This window comes from Ascaphus truei, chromosome 3 (genome assembly GCF_040206685.1).
Source record: "Ascaphus truei isolate aAscTru1 chromosome 3, aAscTru1.hap1, whole genome shotgun sequence".
Lineage (NCBI taxonomy): Eukaryota > Metazoa > Chordata > Amphibia > Anura > Ascaphidae > Ascaphus > Ascaphus truei.
Genome location: NC_134485.1, coordinates 403,893,170 through 403,908,817, shown reverse-complemented (window position 1 = coordinate 403,908,817; position 15,648 = coordinate 403,893,170). Strand labels below are relative to the sequence as shown.

At 45.2% G+C, this 15,648-nt stretch overlaps 1 long non-coding RNA gene across 1 annotated transcript in view; it reads left to right on the top strand.

The window, feature by feature from the left end:
* Positions 1-12,633, top strand: part of LOC142491174 (uncharacterized) — a 50,522-nt gene extending 37,889 nt beyond the window's left edge. The window contains exon 4 of the long non-coding RNA XR_012800326.1: positions 11,454-12,633. This is a non-coding gene — a long non-coding RNA (uncharacterized LOC142491174). The remainder of the gene's footprint in view (positions 1-11,453) is intronic.
* Positions 12,634-15,648: the final 3,015 nt, after the last annotated feature.

The following is a 15,648-nucleotide window of genomic DNA, read 5'->3' as shown; positions in this document are numbered from 1 at the left end:
ACATTTACATCTGCAGTTCTGTGGGTTTTGGATATGGGAACACCCCATTAGTGCTTGGGCTGTGTGGTTGGTTTGGGTCTACCGGGATCCTTTTTAATATGTGAATTTATATGTGAATATATTCTGAGTCAATTTATAAAGTTTTGATCTATTTTGACTGATGTTTTTTTTCTCTTTTTGCGCTTCCTTTTTTTTGATAGTGGATGTTTAGACATTTTGAGAAATTGTGCGGTTAGATTATGCTGGGTATTCGGGTCTGTAGTTTTGTGGCCGTCATATACTGCAGTGAGGAGGAGTAGCAATGGAATTCTCATAGTATTAGTTTAGGATCATAGGGCAATTGTACCTGATTTTTATTGGACAGATTGCACACTACCTCCTCTTCGTTTTTTGCTCATTGTCGTGCCAGTATTGTGTCTGGTTTATTTCCTTTCTCAAAATATTTTTGCTCTGTCCCTCTCATTGCTTTTTCTGCCTTATCGTATAGACATCGTTTCATTTCTCCTCTCAGTCGATTAATTTATTTAAGTAAGTTTTCAGTGGGGTAGTTTTATGTTGGGGTTCTAATTTTTCTAGCTGTGTGTTCAAATTATAAAGTTTTTCCATTCTCTCTTCCTCTTGCAGAAGTAGGATGTTTTTATTAGATAACCTCTTATGAGCTGCCAATATGATGAGTGGAGGGAGGAGGTGTTTGTTGCTGATTTATTCAATAAAAGGTACTCAGAGATTTCTATCTGGAAGTCGGATTGGTTTGCCACAGCTAGATATACAGTACAATCTGTTTGGATCTCGCCCCTCACATGGTCAGACCATGTGATGTTGTGTATTTTTGTTTTTTCTACTGAGGAGGCCGTGTTAGAATCAGTCAGTAGTAGGTCTATTCTTGAATAGGTTTTATGAGGCTCAGTATAGAAGGTATAGTCCCTAGCAGTAGGGTTTTGAATCCTCCAGATGTCTATCAGGCCTAGCTCTTTTAGGGCTGTTCTATACAGCATGCGGCCGTGCGTTCCTCTGCGAACGCGCGTGCGCGTGCCGCATGCTTTTCATGTATATGGAGCCGGGAGCTGCAGGTTAGTGTATGTGTGTGTATATGTGTGTGTATGTGTGTATATGTGTGTATATGTGTGAGTATATGTGTGAGTATATGTGTGTGCATGGGTTGTGTGAGTGAAAGAAAGTCCTAGATAGATTTTAATAAATATTTTTTTTTGTTTTACAATCCTTGACCACACACACACACACACGCACACACACACACATCCATACAAACATGCATCCATGCATACATACATACACACATACATACATTTTAGCGCAGTTAGCGGCGCGAAAAGATGAATTTCTTCATCTTCGCCGCTGTCTGTCGGCTCCCCTCTCCCTGCCGTGCGCGCGCGGCCCTTCTATAGAAAGGCTGACTGACATCAGCCGAAATCCAAAGGGAAAACACTCCAACGCACAGCCAGAAATAGAGTGGGTCCCAAACGAAAAATGATAGTAAAAAATAATCTTTATTGGTCCATGTTAAAAAACGGAGGTAAGTACCCTCCTACGCGTTTTGTACCTGCTGGTACTTTATCAAGGAGTGATATGTTCACCCTATGTAGCCTTTAAATACACTACGGGCTCCCAGGACCAGCTCCAATCGAGAGGTCTGTCTTCCTCAGTACTGTTTAGCACGGGGGGAAGGAGACCACGAGCGGGCTGGCCGGGGACGGGCCCGTTACCTGCTGCTCTGCTGGGAGGATGCGGGTGGGTTGGTATGCCGGGGGCGGGAGGGCGGCGCAATACACGTCAGCACGCATGAGGTCATTGCGCATTGGTGCGCATGCGCGGCAGTGCGCGTGACGTCATTGCGTGGAGGTGCGTGCGTCTATCAGAATGTAATTTTTGGCGCGAATTGGGATAGCCTGTAGTGTATTTAAAGGCTACATAGGGTTAACATATCACTCCTTGATAAAGTACCAGCAGGTACGAAACGCGCAGGAGGCTACTTACCTCCGTTTTTTAACATGGTCCAATAAAGATTATTTTTTACTAGCATTTTTCGTTTGGGACCCAGTCTATTTCTGGCTGTGCGTTTGATTGTTTTTCCTTTGATTTCAGCTCATTCTCCTGGTTGCACGCCTACCAAGATACACAGGACTGGGGCAATTATATGTGAGTACACCATTACTTTATGTCTATTTAGGACTCTCCCAATGAGGTTTTAGGTCTGATTTTTTTTCAATCTCAGCCTTTTACCTTCAGGGACAGAGATACCCTATTTTGGATTATACAATTACTGAAATGTGATGGTCATTGCTTATATACCTCACTAGCCCCAGTTACCTATCCTTTGCATCTTTATAAAGGACTTATACTGTACTACTATTGAATCAAGATTGGATACAAATGTTGGAGCGCATATCACTAATCTGTTCTGCATGACTGACATCAGCCAACGGAAATTCCGCGCGCGTGCACGGCACTATAGAACGTGCCTTAGTCTCTTCTGAAGTATTTTGGTATCTCCGTGGAACCCTGGGGCTCCTTGAAGCAGTCTCAGGGGTTCCTCCTACGGACCACAGACTCTCCCATCCCCCTTGGTGGTGGGGTTTTTTGGTATGTATTTTGTACGGTGGATTGAGTGAGAGTGGGGTAATTGATGGAAGGTAGGGGCGAGTGAGAGAAGGGAGGGAGCAGGAGGGAGTGAGTGAGGAAAAGAGGGAGTAAGAGAGAGGCGCAGGGGATAAATACATGCAAGGCAGGGACAGGGGGAGAGTTAGTGAGACGGATGGGAGAGAAATACATGGGTAGAGGGTGGGAAATAGAGGTGGCTCGTGAGGTGTGACATTTTGTGACTGACCCCTGTCGAACCTATTATGTGTCAGCCAGATAGGGGTTCCCCGAGATGTTTTGAAATACTTCAAGGGTTCCTCCCAATCAAAAAAGGTTGGAAATCACTGGGTTAGAGGATAAATTTACAGTACTTGGGAAGTTTTTATCCCAGTATTTGGGAGCCGAAATTCTGGCTATGTGGATTTCCTGTAACAGAAGTATATCTACTCTCTGCTCTTTGTAATCTGTAAGTGCCGCATGTCATTTATGTGGGCTGTTTAGACCTTTTACATGGTGTGATATAATTTTTTAACTAATTTTGTATTTCATTTGGGTTATTTAAATTCTGGGTTCGTTTCCAGAGGGCCACCTTTGCTTTTACATTCTGGTGCATTGAGTAACCATGTGAAAACAGTGCTATTTCCATTGTTTTCTGTTTGATGGTGTACAGGGGTTAGGGAAGACATACAGGAAAACTTAACTATTGGGTTTATATGGGTTTAGTTGGGAGTTTAGTTGGGAACAGAAATTCTGCCTGATAGACATCTTTTTCTTTTCTCTCAGGGGAATAAATCTGTGGGTGTAGGGAGCTGTGATAGCCAGAATCACGTGTCCTATTGCAAGAACAGTTTGTTTGTTAATAATTTACTTACCAACATTATTGTCCTCTCAAGACAATGGGGAGTAGCATTTTATACAGTTGTAATATTCGGTCAGACATATTTCCTCCCTGTCTGCAAACCAACTTAAATAGTAAAGCAACATATTCAACATTTTTAGTATTTAAAGATTGCAATCTTGTTTGGAACCTTAATTTACTCTCTAGATCAGTGGTTCCCAAACTTTTTCAGTTCAAGGCTCCCCAAGGCGATCAGGATTTTTCCACGGCGCCCAAAGTAAAAACAAAGTTGTATATACATTCCTAACAGTTGCAGTGCGCAGTTGGTGTCTCTCTCAGACACACACTCTCACTCTCTCAGACACACACTCTCACTCTCTCAGACACACACTCTCTCACTCTCTCAGACACACACGCTCACTCTCCCAGACACACTCTCCCAGACACACACTCTCCCAGACACACACTCTCTCACTCTCTCAGACACACACTCTCTCACTCTCTCAGACACACACTCTCTCACTCAGACACACACACGCTCACTCTCTCAGAAACACACTCTCTCAGACACACACTCTCTCACTCTCCCAGACACACACTGTCCCAGACACACACTGTCCCAGACACACACTCTCCCAGACACACACTCTCCCAGACACACACTCTCCCAGACACACACTCTCCCAGACACACACTCTCTCAGACACACACTCTCTCACTCTCTCAGACACACACTCTCTCACTCTCTCAGACACACACTCTCACTCTCTCAGACACATACTCTCTCAGACACACACTCACTCTCTCAGACACACACTCTCTCACTCTCCCAGACACACACTCTCACTCCCTCAGACACACACTCTCTCTCTCTCTCAGACACACACTCTCACTCTCTCAGACACACACGCTCTGACTCTCTCAGACACACTCTCTCACTCTCTCATACACACACTCTCTCACTCTCCCAGACACGCACTCTCCCACTCTCCCAGACATGCACTCTCCCAGACACACACTCTCCCAGACTCTCACACACTCTCCCAGACTCTCACACACTCTCCCAGACTCTCACAATCTCTCCCAGACTCTCACACATTCTCTCAGACTCTCACACACTCTCCCAGACTCTCACACACTCTCACACACTCTCCCAGACTCTCAAACACTCTCCCAGACTCTCACACACTCTGACACACACTCTCCCAGACTCTCACTGATACACACACACACAGTCACTGATACACATACACACACAGTCACTGATACACATACACACACAGTCACTGATACACACACACACACACAGTCACTGATACGCACACACACACACACACACACACAGTCACTGATACACACACACACACAGTCACTGATACACACACACACACACTGATACACACAGAGTGGAGAGCAGTGGAGAGCAGAGGCAGTGACGGATGTGAGTGACTGGGGGGGAGGGAGAGCAGGAGGAAAGGCAGGAGATCCGTGCAGGCGGCTCCCTGCACACAGTCACTGATACACACACACAGATACACACACACAGAGACACACACACACACACACACAGAGATACACACATGCCCACACACAGAGATACACACACACAGATATACACACACACACAGATACACACAGATACACACACACACACAGATACACACACACGGATACACACACACACACAGATACACACACACACAGTGGAGAACAGTGGAGAGCAGAGGCAGAGATGGATGTGAGTGACTGGGAGGGAGGGGGGAGGAAAGGCAGGAGATCAATCACTGATACACACACACACACACACACACAGAGATACACAGATACACAGATACACAGATACACACACACAGATACACACAAACACAGATACACACTCACACAGATACACACACACACAGATACACACACACACAGATACACACACACATACACAGTGGAGAGCAGTGGAGAGCAGAGGCAGAGATGGATGTGAGTGGCGGGGGGGGAGGGGAGGAGGAAAGGCGGGAGATCCATCACGGATACACACACACACACAGAGATACACACACACACACACAGATACACACACAGATACATACACCGATACACACACAGATACACACATACACAGTGGAGAGCAGAAGCAGCGACGGATGTGAGTGGCTGGGTGGGGGGGAGCAGGAAAGGCAGGAGATCCGTGCAGGCGGCCCCTTGCCTCCCCTTGCACCCACCGCCAGGACAGGCAAATGTACAACTCCCCCCCCCCCCCAGCACCCCACTACCTTCTCCTATCACCCGGGGCAGAAGGGGACGGGACACCGTGCAGCCACCAGCAGACAGAGGAGCCAGGAGCAGGAAGGCAGACACACACACTCACCGTGTGCTCTGCACAAATGGAAGCCCCGTCCCCGGCTTCCTCTGACCTGCAGCCAATCCCCTGCGGCCCTACCAGCATTAAGGAGGGATGGTGGGGAGGGATAATCAGAGGGATGGAGGGGAGGGATAATCGGAGAGATGGTGGGGAGGGATTATTGGAGGGATGGTGGGGAGGGATAATCGCGGCGCCCCACTAGGCAAGCCACGGCGCACTCGGGTGCCGCAGCGCACAGATTGGGAACCACTGCTCCCCTCCTCCCAATAAACTTCAGTCTTAGGCCAGGAAGGTATAGATAAAAGCACAAGATACTTTATTTGGGTTTTTTGATTCAGCAACAGTCTCAGATCACAGCAGTTCTTAGGATATCCACCCTCAGGATGTCCCTCAACCCACTCCCAGCCCAGGGCACCGAAAGCAGTTCTTGCTCTTCCCCTATACCCTGGTGGGATAGGAGGTATAGGTTTCCATCACCGCTACCCGGAGGGAGGGCCTCAAGCCTGCCAGAGCCCTGATAACTTGGTTGGGTAAACCTTGCCCCTCTCACAGTAGAGGCAGACTAGCTTAATCAGGAAGTGCCATGCATTAAGTACAGCTCCAGTAAGCACCACCCCTGTGTCTCTAATTGGACACAAGGCCTGATGACACTACCTTCACTGACTCACGGCACTGCATGTGTGGGGAAAACCCATGATTGCTCCTGGCAAACCTGTCCTTACTAGGTATTACTCCCAGGAGGAGGGCAGACCTATAGCCCAAAACTACTCAGGGCTATACTAGTAACTGCCCAGTCAATCATATTCCAGGAACTACATTGCCCAAACTGCTGTGCAAGAACTGAATTAAATACCCCCGAACAAGCGATTGATTACAGGATTTACGGATCGATCTGCAGCTAAGCTAATCACTTGTCAGTGTGCAGATTGTATTGATGCACATATTGAATGGGGGAAAAATATATATCTTTTTTTAAATGGCAGCTTAACAGCAACTTTAAAAACAATATTTCCTTCCCATATCGAAGGAAAAATAACCTTTTTAACATTTTTGAGATCTAATATGAGGTATTTCTTCTCTGTCCGCAACCTATCTTCGATCGTAAAATAAATTGGTACACATTTTTAGTATCTAGAGGTTGTGGTATAATTTGGAGCCTTGATAGCTGACTAAGAACACAGCACAATTAACACTTCTGGCTTCTATTTGGATGCATGGCTTTATTTTCCATGAAATATCTATGGGATGAGGTCTCTATTTCTCAGATGAGAACACATCACCCTTTACAGGCTAGTATCTTAAGTGAAAATCGACTCTCTTTCCCAGGGTCAGTGTCTGGGTGATATTTCAGCTCATTGCACCTCTTTTTATTAGTCAGCATGCTGCTCTCCCAGTCAGCCATGGCATTTTTAAACAATTCTTAGATACTCCCTTATCTATATATCTGTTTATGTGTGTGTATATGTTTTATTTTACTGTGTTGTCTCCTAGTATTTTATTTTGTCTTACCTTAGTGTAGCCATGCCATCTGTGGCTACTCGTTTGTTCCCTCCTGGCAGTAAGTCCTGGTTCAAGCAGGCCTTGCCAGTAGTTGTTATGGGGTTTTCCCCCTCCGAGGAGCTGCACTTGATTGACAGCAGGAGGCGGTGACATCAGGCCTGGGCTTGACCAATCATGAGCCAGACCTGGGGCCCTCCTCCTGGTAGTACTTAAAGGCAGGACCAGCATAAATTTAGTAGTGCCTTCCCCCACTTGAGGAAGGCAGGTCACACAGTGGAAAGGCTGAGAATGGGCCTTCTCCAGTCCTCTTCCCCTTGGGGGAGAGTGAGTGTAGACCATTCCTATGCCTCTGCTAGAGAGGTGGGGAAGAGCGAGGATGGCTGCGGGTGCCCTTGGCCTGTAGTGACTATACAGTAGTGACTGTCCAGGGACTGTCAGTGAGAGCTGAGAGTACTGCATCGGGCAGAAGCCTGTCGGGTAACTGTGCTGTACAGAGTGTATAAACCATTCCTGTTATATACCTCCTGCCTGGTGCGTGACCTTACTAGAGGTAATAAGTTATACCGTGGGAGATCACCTTCAGCTCCTGGAGCCTACAGCAGATGGCGGTGCTGCACTGCTAAAGAGATATGTGGTGTATGAACCCCAGAAGCCTGATCCTGTGTCCCCACTACCATCAACGGACAACTCAGCCCTCCTGCTGCCAGCAGGTATATGCACCATACACCGCAGTAATGGACAAATCTCCCACTGGGTGCGGGAAACACCGTTACATTTGGAGGTGTTGCTGTGATCTGTTTACCAAACAGGACAGACTTTCAGCGAAACAAAGATGGAAGTAAGAAGTTACGCTTCCAGAGCAAGTATTACAGAAAGAGGGAGTCTAGTGTAGTCAGGGAGATGGTGTACCTCGTACTCTCGTAACCTCGCAAAGAACAACCTAGACTGCCCTATCAGGAGAATGGTCTGGAGACAAGAAGGCTATTGCTGTTCTAAGTCGCCCTGAGGCGGGTAGTGGGAATGCCTAGTAGGGGGTACCCTGGAAGCCCCAGGGCCTCTGAAGGAAGGGTCTGCGATGCCGGAAGCCTAGAGGGGTGGCGTAAGGGTACTAAAAGGGAAGAACCCAGAGTACTACTAGCCAGTAGCCAGACTATGCAACCACAGAATTCTTGTAATGGACTAAAATCATGTACAGCGTATCGAGATGGAGCTTTGCTAGCCTGGGGTACAACCTACTTTTAGTAGACCGCAACCATATGCTATCCACAAGACATGAGTTTCCGCTAGAATCACGCAGACCGTGTGGTCCAGTTGCAAAATATAGAGAATGGTGTGGCCTCTTTATTATGGAGTGGCACAAAAATCATGGTTGTGCCCTTTTTGTGCTGCTTAGAACTTCTTGTTACAGCAGAGGGAGCAGACAGTGAGGACATTGTGCTCATGGGTGGGGCTGCAAATGATGTGCCTGCTCTTCAGATTAAGGAGTCTGTCCTAACTGCCCAGGTTCAACCCATCTGTGAACTGTTTCAAAATGGCATCTTGCCTTCCAGCGGCAGCCATGAGGATGTGCTCAGCGTGGGTGCGGAACCACTTGCTACTGGTTGCACCCTACTCCCGGGAATTGGGATCCGCCTATGATGCGAAAACCAGGACTCCACCCCAGCAATGTGACTGGCTCTGTCAGGAGCCCAGGTCACGCCCTGTCACTGTGGGCCCCTACTCTAATCTCAACCAGAGGGAAGGGGCACTGTGACAACCAATGTTCATTGACGGTTGAAAAGAAAGGAGGAGCCGGATGTATCCGACTGCACCCTCAGTTCTTCGGAGCCACCGACGACGGAGAAGCTACCCTACCTATGCTCCTGCATCCACACACTTTATCCAGGACCAAAATGGTGACCCGTGTGCTGGGATATTACTCCCTGCCAGGGGGATTCCTGGAAGTAACAGGCGGAAGTCTCAGTGCCTGCTGTGCCTGTGCCCCAATTGTGATTACACGGCAGCAATCTGGCTTGTGGCGCTACTTGCCCAAGGTGCGGAGTTAACTAGTTCCTGCCCATGCTACCAGGATCTATGAACTTTGATTTCAAGGAACCCACCGGCTCCAATACCGAGCCAGATGATGATGACCCTACCCTGCCGTTGGCGATCAGAGAGGGTCTAAGGGCTCTAAAGACTGCTAACGGGGCCCTGATGATTGTTTCAGAGATGGTTCCAGAACCGTTTCCTGACAAGGTGCCAAAGACGGTCAGAGTGCCGGAACCAGCACAAGTAACAACCGAAGTGTCCCTGCTGTCATCTCGCCAGAGTGGAAGTAGGACAGCTGCGGTATGTATCCAGCCAAAGCGAGCCTAAGGGCCAAAATCTACATCCAGCCTGCTCGGCCGCAGCTTGGCCACATTGCCTCATTGGCTGAACCGCTCACGTGACGCGGCCATTGCCTGCCAAAAACAATTTGGAAAATCTCTTTAGGAGTCTGCCGCCCTGCAGCTCCAGGTGGTGCGCTGGTATGTAAACCTTCATCGTTTTTCAGCTATTTGTATTCCAGGCGCGCGATGCCGCCTGCAATTTTCTAGTATAATCACGGCCTAAGTGAGTAGAGCAGGAAGGCTGGAGCAGGAGGCAGCTGAGGCATTAGAGGGCTGGCAGCAAAGCTAGTGCTGGGGGGCTGAGCTATTTGGAAGGCTCCAGGACTCTGCACACTCCTGCTCTCAATGCATACTGTGGTCCAGGGAGAGGTGAGGAATGTCTGTGAGTGAGTGTTAGAGAGTGAGTGTTAGTTAGTCAGTGAGTGAGTGTTAGGGTCAGTCGATGAGTGTTAGGGTCAGTCAGTGCTAGGGTCAGTCAGGAAGTGTTAGTCAGTCAGTGAGTGGTAGAGAGTCAGTCAGTGAGTGTGAGGGTTGGTCAGTGAGTGTTAGGGTCTGTCAATGATTGTTAGGATCAGTCAGTGATTGTTAGTCAGTGAGTGGTAGTCATTCAATGAGTGTTAGTCAGTCAGTGAGTGTTAGAGAGTCAGTCAGTGAGTATTAGAGAGACAGTCAGTGAGTGTTAGTCAGTCAGTGAGTGTTAGTCAGTGAGTGTTAGAGAGTCAGTCAGTCAGTGAGTGTGAGGGTTAGTCCGTGAGTGTTAGTCAGTGAGTGTTAGTTAGTCAGTCAGTGAGTGCTAGAAAATCCATCAGTGATTGTTAGAGAGTCAGTCCATTGAGTGTTAGTCAGTCAGTGAATGTTAGTCAGTCAGTGTTGAGTGTCAGTGAGTGTGAGGGTCAGTCAGTGAGTGTTAGTCAGTGAATGTTAGTCTGTTAGTGAGTCAATCAGTGAGTGTTAGGAGTCTATGAGTGAGTCAGTGTGTCAGATACACACTGACACACACACAGTGATAGAGCCGCCGAGTGAGGGGTAGCAAGAACGCTACCTCCCATCCCCCTCTCTCCCGCCGCCTCACAAAATACTGGCTCCTAAAAATTCTGCCGGGCTGATAAGTATTTTATTTTTTTGTTCACCCTTCTTAAACCTTTCTTCGCAGGACAACCAATGTAATTGCACACAGGTAAATGCTCCTACGTGTCTATTGAAGGAGCAATCAATGCAATATCCTACGTGTTTTTTTTGTTTTGTTTTTTTAAATAATAAATCAGTTCTGTAGTATTTGATAAAAAAATTAATTAAACTCTTAATGCCATGTTTAATGAGTTGAAATATACTGAGCATCCTTTGATTTCTATAGTAGGTTTTAGCCCACCTCACAAGCAGTGCAAGATCTTTGTAAAACTTTCCTATTAGTGATAATTTGTTGCCAATATTCCAAGCAGTTTGAGCTGCAAACTGTAACACTAGATAATGTTACATTAGTAATATAGGAATACATTGTAGCTGCTGAGTTACACTGACTGATCTATTCAAACTGAAAGACAGCCATTTAGTGAACCCTGGGAAGTAGAATCTTTGCTGATTGATCACGGGAGAACTAATCGATCAATATATGTGTGTATATGCATATGCTTTGGCTTTATTATCATTATTCAGCAAACACTGCTTATTGATAGACATCAGTGGTTGTGTCATATAGCTGCCCACGTATCCGACTACATTTGCTTTTAATTACCCTTGTGTGTCATTTCACTATGTGCTCCATCACTTGTCCTGATTTATGCTTTCTTTTCCACAGGGAGTCCACGCAATGATGTCAGGCTGATCACTCTGCTCTGGCAGGCTAAACCTATCTATGATGAAACGGAACTCCACGCATGTGCAGTCAGACTAACACAACGTTGCCTAGCTACACAGTTGTTGCTAGACGCATTGCTGGGCTACGTGAGGACACTTATGCATTACAAATTTACATGGAGGGCTGTCCTTGCTGACGCATGCGCAGTAGCTGTTTCTTCACTTGTTCCGAAAATCCAAGACAGCCGCCGCCTGTCACTGCTGGAGAATGACGCTGTGGACTCCTCTGGCTGGTTAACTAGTGGATCCCAATTATATATATATATATATATATATATATATATATATATATATACCCAATTAGTGACACAGGGTGTTTATGGGTATATAGGTCTTTTAGACACCAGTCCCCCTCAGCACCACCCTGAGAAAGGTCCTTAGAGGACCGAAACGTTGGTTGTTCATGTGCTGATATGTTTTGTCTTACACCTTTTTTGCTTTGATTGAAACTTTGAGTGCTGTTTCTTTGCTGTCACTTTGGTGATAGCAGCTGTTATCTATACTTATTCTATGAAGCATGCACCTTGACCATTGATTTATTTTGCTTGGAGTGCCACCTGTTTTGATTGCTATATATATATATATATCATGATGAAGTCTCGTTCGAGACGAAACGCGTAGAGATTGCTGTGGAGCCTACTGTCCAGTTTGTATATTTTATACTGACACTCATCTGCATATATTGCACTTTTGCTGCGTTGCTAGCATTTTGCTACCAGCCATTCAGACATTCAAGTTCCTGTTTACACTGTGAACTCTCTCCGGGTGACACCTCGCTGACGTCATTGAGCTCACGTGAGATTTGATTCAGTGTATGCTCTGTGTAGCGCCGGAGCAAGGGGAAGGCGGCGTCCCTCGTGGCTTTCGGTCCCTGCTGGGACATAGAGGGGCTATTGTGGCAAGACACACCGCGGACATCACACCGAAGTCCTCCTCTTTGGGTTCCTGCGTCTGAACGGGCTGAGTTGTACTCAAAAATGCATTTTATTCAGCTCTGTTTGTGAGTGTGTATTTTTATCCCTTATTCCATAAATTTATTGTTATACAATTTTACGCTATGAGTGCGCCTGTTTTTTCTGTGTTTTTGTAGATATCCTCAAGGAAGTGGTGTTCCCTTCATTCGGGCTGCAGTGACTCTTTTGGACTCTTTTACTCATTTTCTTTTTTTATATTTTTTTATGTATTTTTTATGTATTTTATTAGTTTAATACATTAATTTTTATTCTATCCACTGTGCTTAGCCTAGGTTTTTTATTCTTATCTGTATTATTTTTACTTTTATTTTTACAATCACCTTTTATTTTTATAGAGATATTATATAGTGATAGGTTGGCGCTAATATTTTTTCTCTTGTTGATATATATATATATACAGACAGCTGTTTCGACCTTTATGGGTCTCATCAGTGTGGGGTTGGTAAACTGGGTATGCAGAGAAGCTAAAGGATGGGGTTTACCATATTGAGTTAAGTTATGGTGAGTAAAAAAACGTGACAAAAACCCTCCACAGCAAAGCAAATATGCAAATGTAAATACAACTGTATGCTCATTTGCATGTTTTAGGCAGGTCTGCAACCCCGCCTTTCACCATTATCACCCAGCACACAGCACTTCCACTGCAGCAAGGGATTCTGGGGAATTACATGCAAATGAGCACGCAGTGTCACTTTTTGCTTCAAAAACCATTTTTAACATGGTTCCCTATAGGCTTACGCTTGCTGCATGGTCACAGCTTTGAGCACAGCCAGGGTTAAGGTGCATACACAGAAAACCCACCCACAGACAGCTGTTTCGACCTTTATGGGTCTCATCAGTGTGGGGTTGGTAAACTGGGTATGCAAAGAAGCTAAAGGATGGGGTTTACCATACTGAGTTAAGTTATGGTGAGTAAAAAAAGTGACAAAAACCCTCCACAGCAAAGCTAATATGCAAATGTAAATACAACTGTATGCTCATCTACATGTCTTAGGCATTTTTTTAGTGCTGGGTGAACTGCCTCTTTAATAGTGTGGTTGCATCAGAAACTTGGTCTGGCTCAAGGCACTGAGCAGAGGTTTGAGTACCACTGCCATAACCCAACTTAATCCAGCACCAGAATACACCTTAGATGCCATTCACTTGAATGGGCCATAAAATGCCTTGTCTCTGTTAGCTGTCTTATAACAGTACTGCTTAATAAATATTGGCCATGAGTAATGAATTCCACATTTTAACTGCCCCTAATGTAAAGAACCCTTTCCTTTGTTGCTGGTGAAATCTCCTTTCCACCAATATTAAGGGATGCCCCCGAGTCCTTTGTACTTCACTTGGGATGAATAGTTCTTTTGAAAGCTCCCGGTACTGTCCCCGAATATATTTGTATATAGTTATCATATCCCCTCTTAGATGCCTCTTTTCTAATGTAAATAAGTCTAATTTGGCTAGCCTCTCCTCATAAGTTAGATTGTCCATCCCCTTTATTAATTTGGTGGCTCTTCTCTGCACTCTATCTAGTTCCATAATGTCTTTTCTAAGGAGTGGTGCCCAAAATTGTACTCCATATTCAAGATTTGGTATTACTAATACTTTATAAAGGGGCATAATTATGTTAACTTCCCTTACATCCATTGCCCGTTTAATGCAGATAAGATCTTGTTTGCCTTTGCAGCTACTGCATGACTTTGGGCACTATTGCTAAGCCTGTTGTCTACAAGCACTCCTAAATCCTTCTCCATCAAGGATTCCCTCAATTTATCCCCATTTAATTTGTAAATCACCTGTTTATTCTTGCTTCCCAAATGCATAACCTTACATTTATCTGTATTAAACCTCATCTGCCATTTACCTGCCCAAGTTTCCAGTCTCTCCAAGTCCTTCTGGAGAGAAATTACATCCTGCTCTGGTTCTACTACCAGAAGAAAAAGTGCACACAATGCGCACAAGGGATTAAAATAATATAATTTATTAGTAAACAAGTCACTGAGGGGATCCAACCCCACCTCAGTAACAAGGAATTACACAGCTAGGTCCAGTTACAATGAACATGGACCCTAGGATAGACAATGATTAATATAAATCCATTAGCAGCATAACACACAAAAAAAAATAAAAAACGGAATTAAAAAGACAGTGTAACATAAATAAAACCGAACAATTGATCCTGAATTGATCCTAAATTGACTGTAGTGTGATGAAACAACTATCTGAACTGGCAGGGGGAGACGGAAACTCCCACTGGAGCCGAAGGCGGGTCCGCGGCACACGTATAAAGATCCGGATCACGTCTACCACAGAGATGGAATCACCGCCTGGGCTACTTGCAGGCGGTGTCTCAGCCCGTCAGCAACACGCGCAGGATGACCTGTCATGACCTCTACGCGTTTCGCACTACGTGCTTCATCAGGAGGTCACGCACAGCGTCATCCGCGCGTATTTGTGAAAGCTACAGCCAATTAGAAGGTGGTGAATACACCCAGTGAATACCGTATATTGACAACAGGTGATTAAAGCCAATAGCTTATAGGAACAGCAGTCTGTATGCCAGTACCAGTCAGATTCATACACAAAACTGGTATAAATGGCATACATACTCATGATAGACTGCATATACTTGAAGAAATAACAATGAATAAATAAATAAATATTAACCCACTCATTGCTAAACTGCCAATATGAAACATACTATAGACCCAGTGAACCACCGATCTCTCATACCCTGACTGCAATATGCACATCAATAATAGAATACACACCTACACATGAAAGCAAAGAGATACATTGTAAACATGATGAACTTACTTAATGATTTTTTCTTATAAATGCAATATCATTCTTTTAGAAACTGAGTCAATTCAATAAGCTCATTAAAACCATCGATATACCTAGTTTGAAAATTCATAAATCCAATATTGTTCTTGTTTCAGTAGAGGGTTATCCCTATTACCCTGTCTAATACTTAGTGGTACACTTTCCAGTCCTTTAAATTTAATGCAACTGGGATCGTTGTTATGACCTTCCTTAAAGTGCTTTAATAACGGAGTAAGGGGCATACCTTTAGCCAGAGTTTTTGGTATGTTTTTCCCATTTCTCAAATGTTCCAACATACGCATCTTAAAGGGTCTTTTCGTCTTACCAATGTATTGTACTATAAATGTGAAA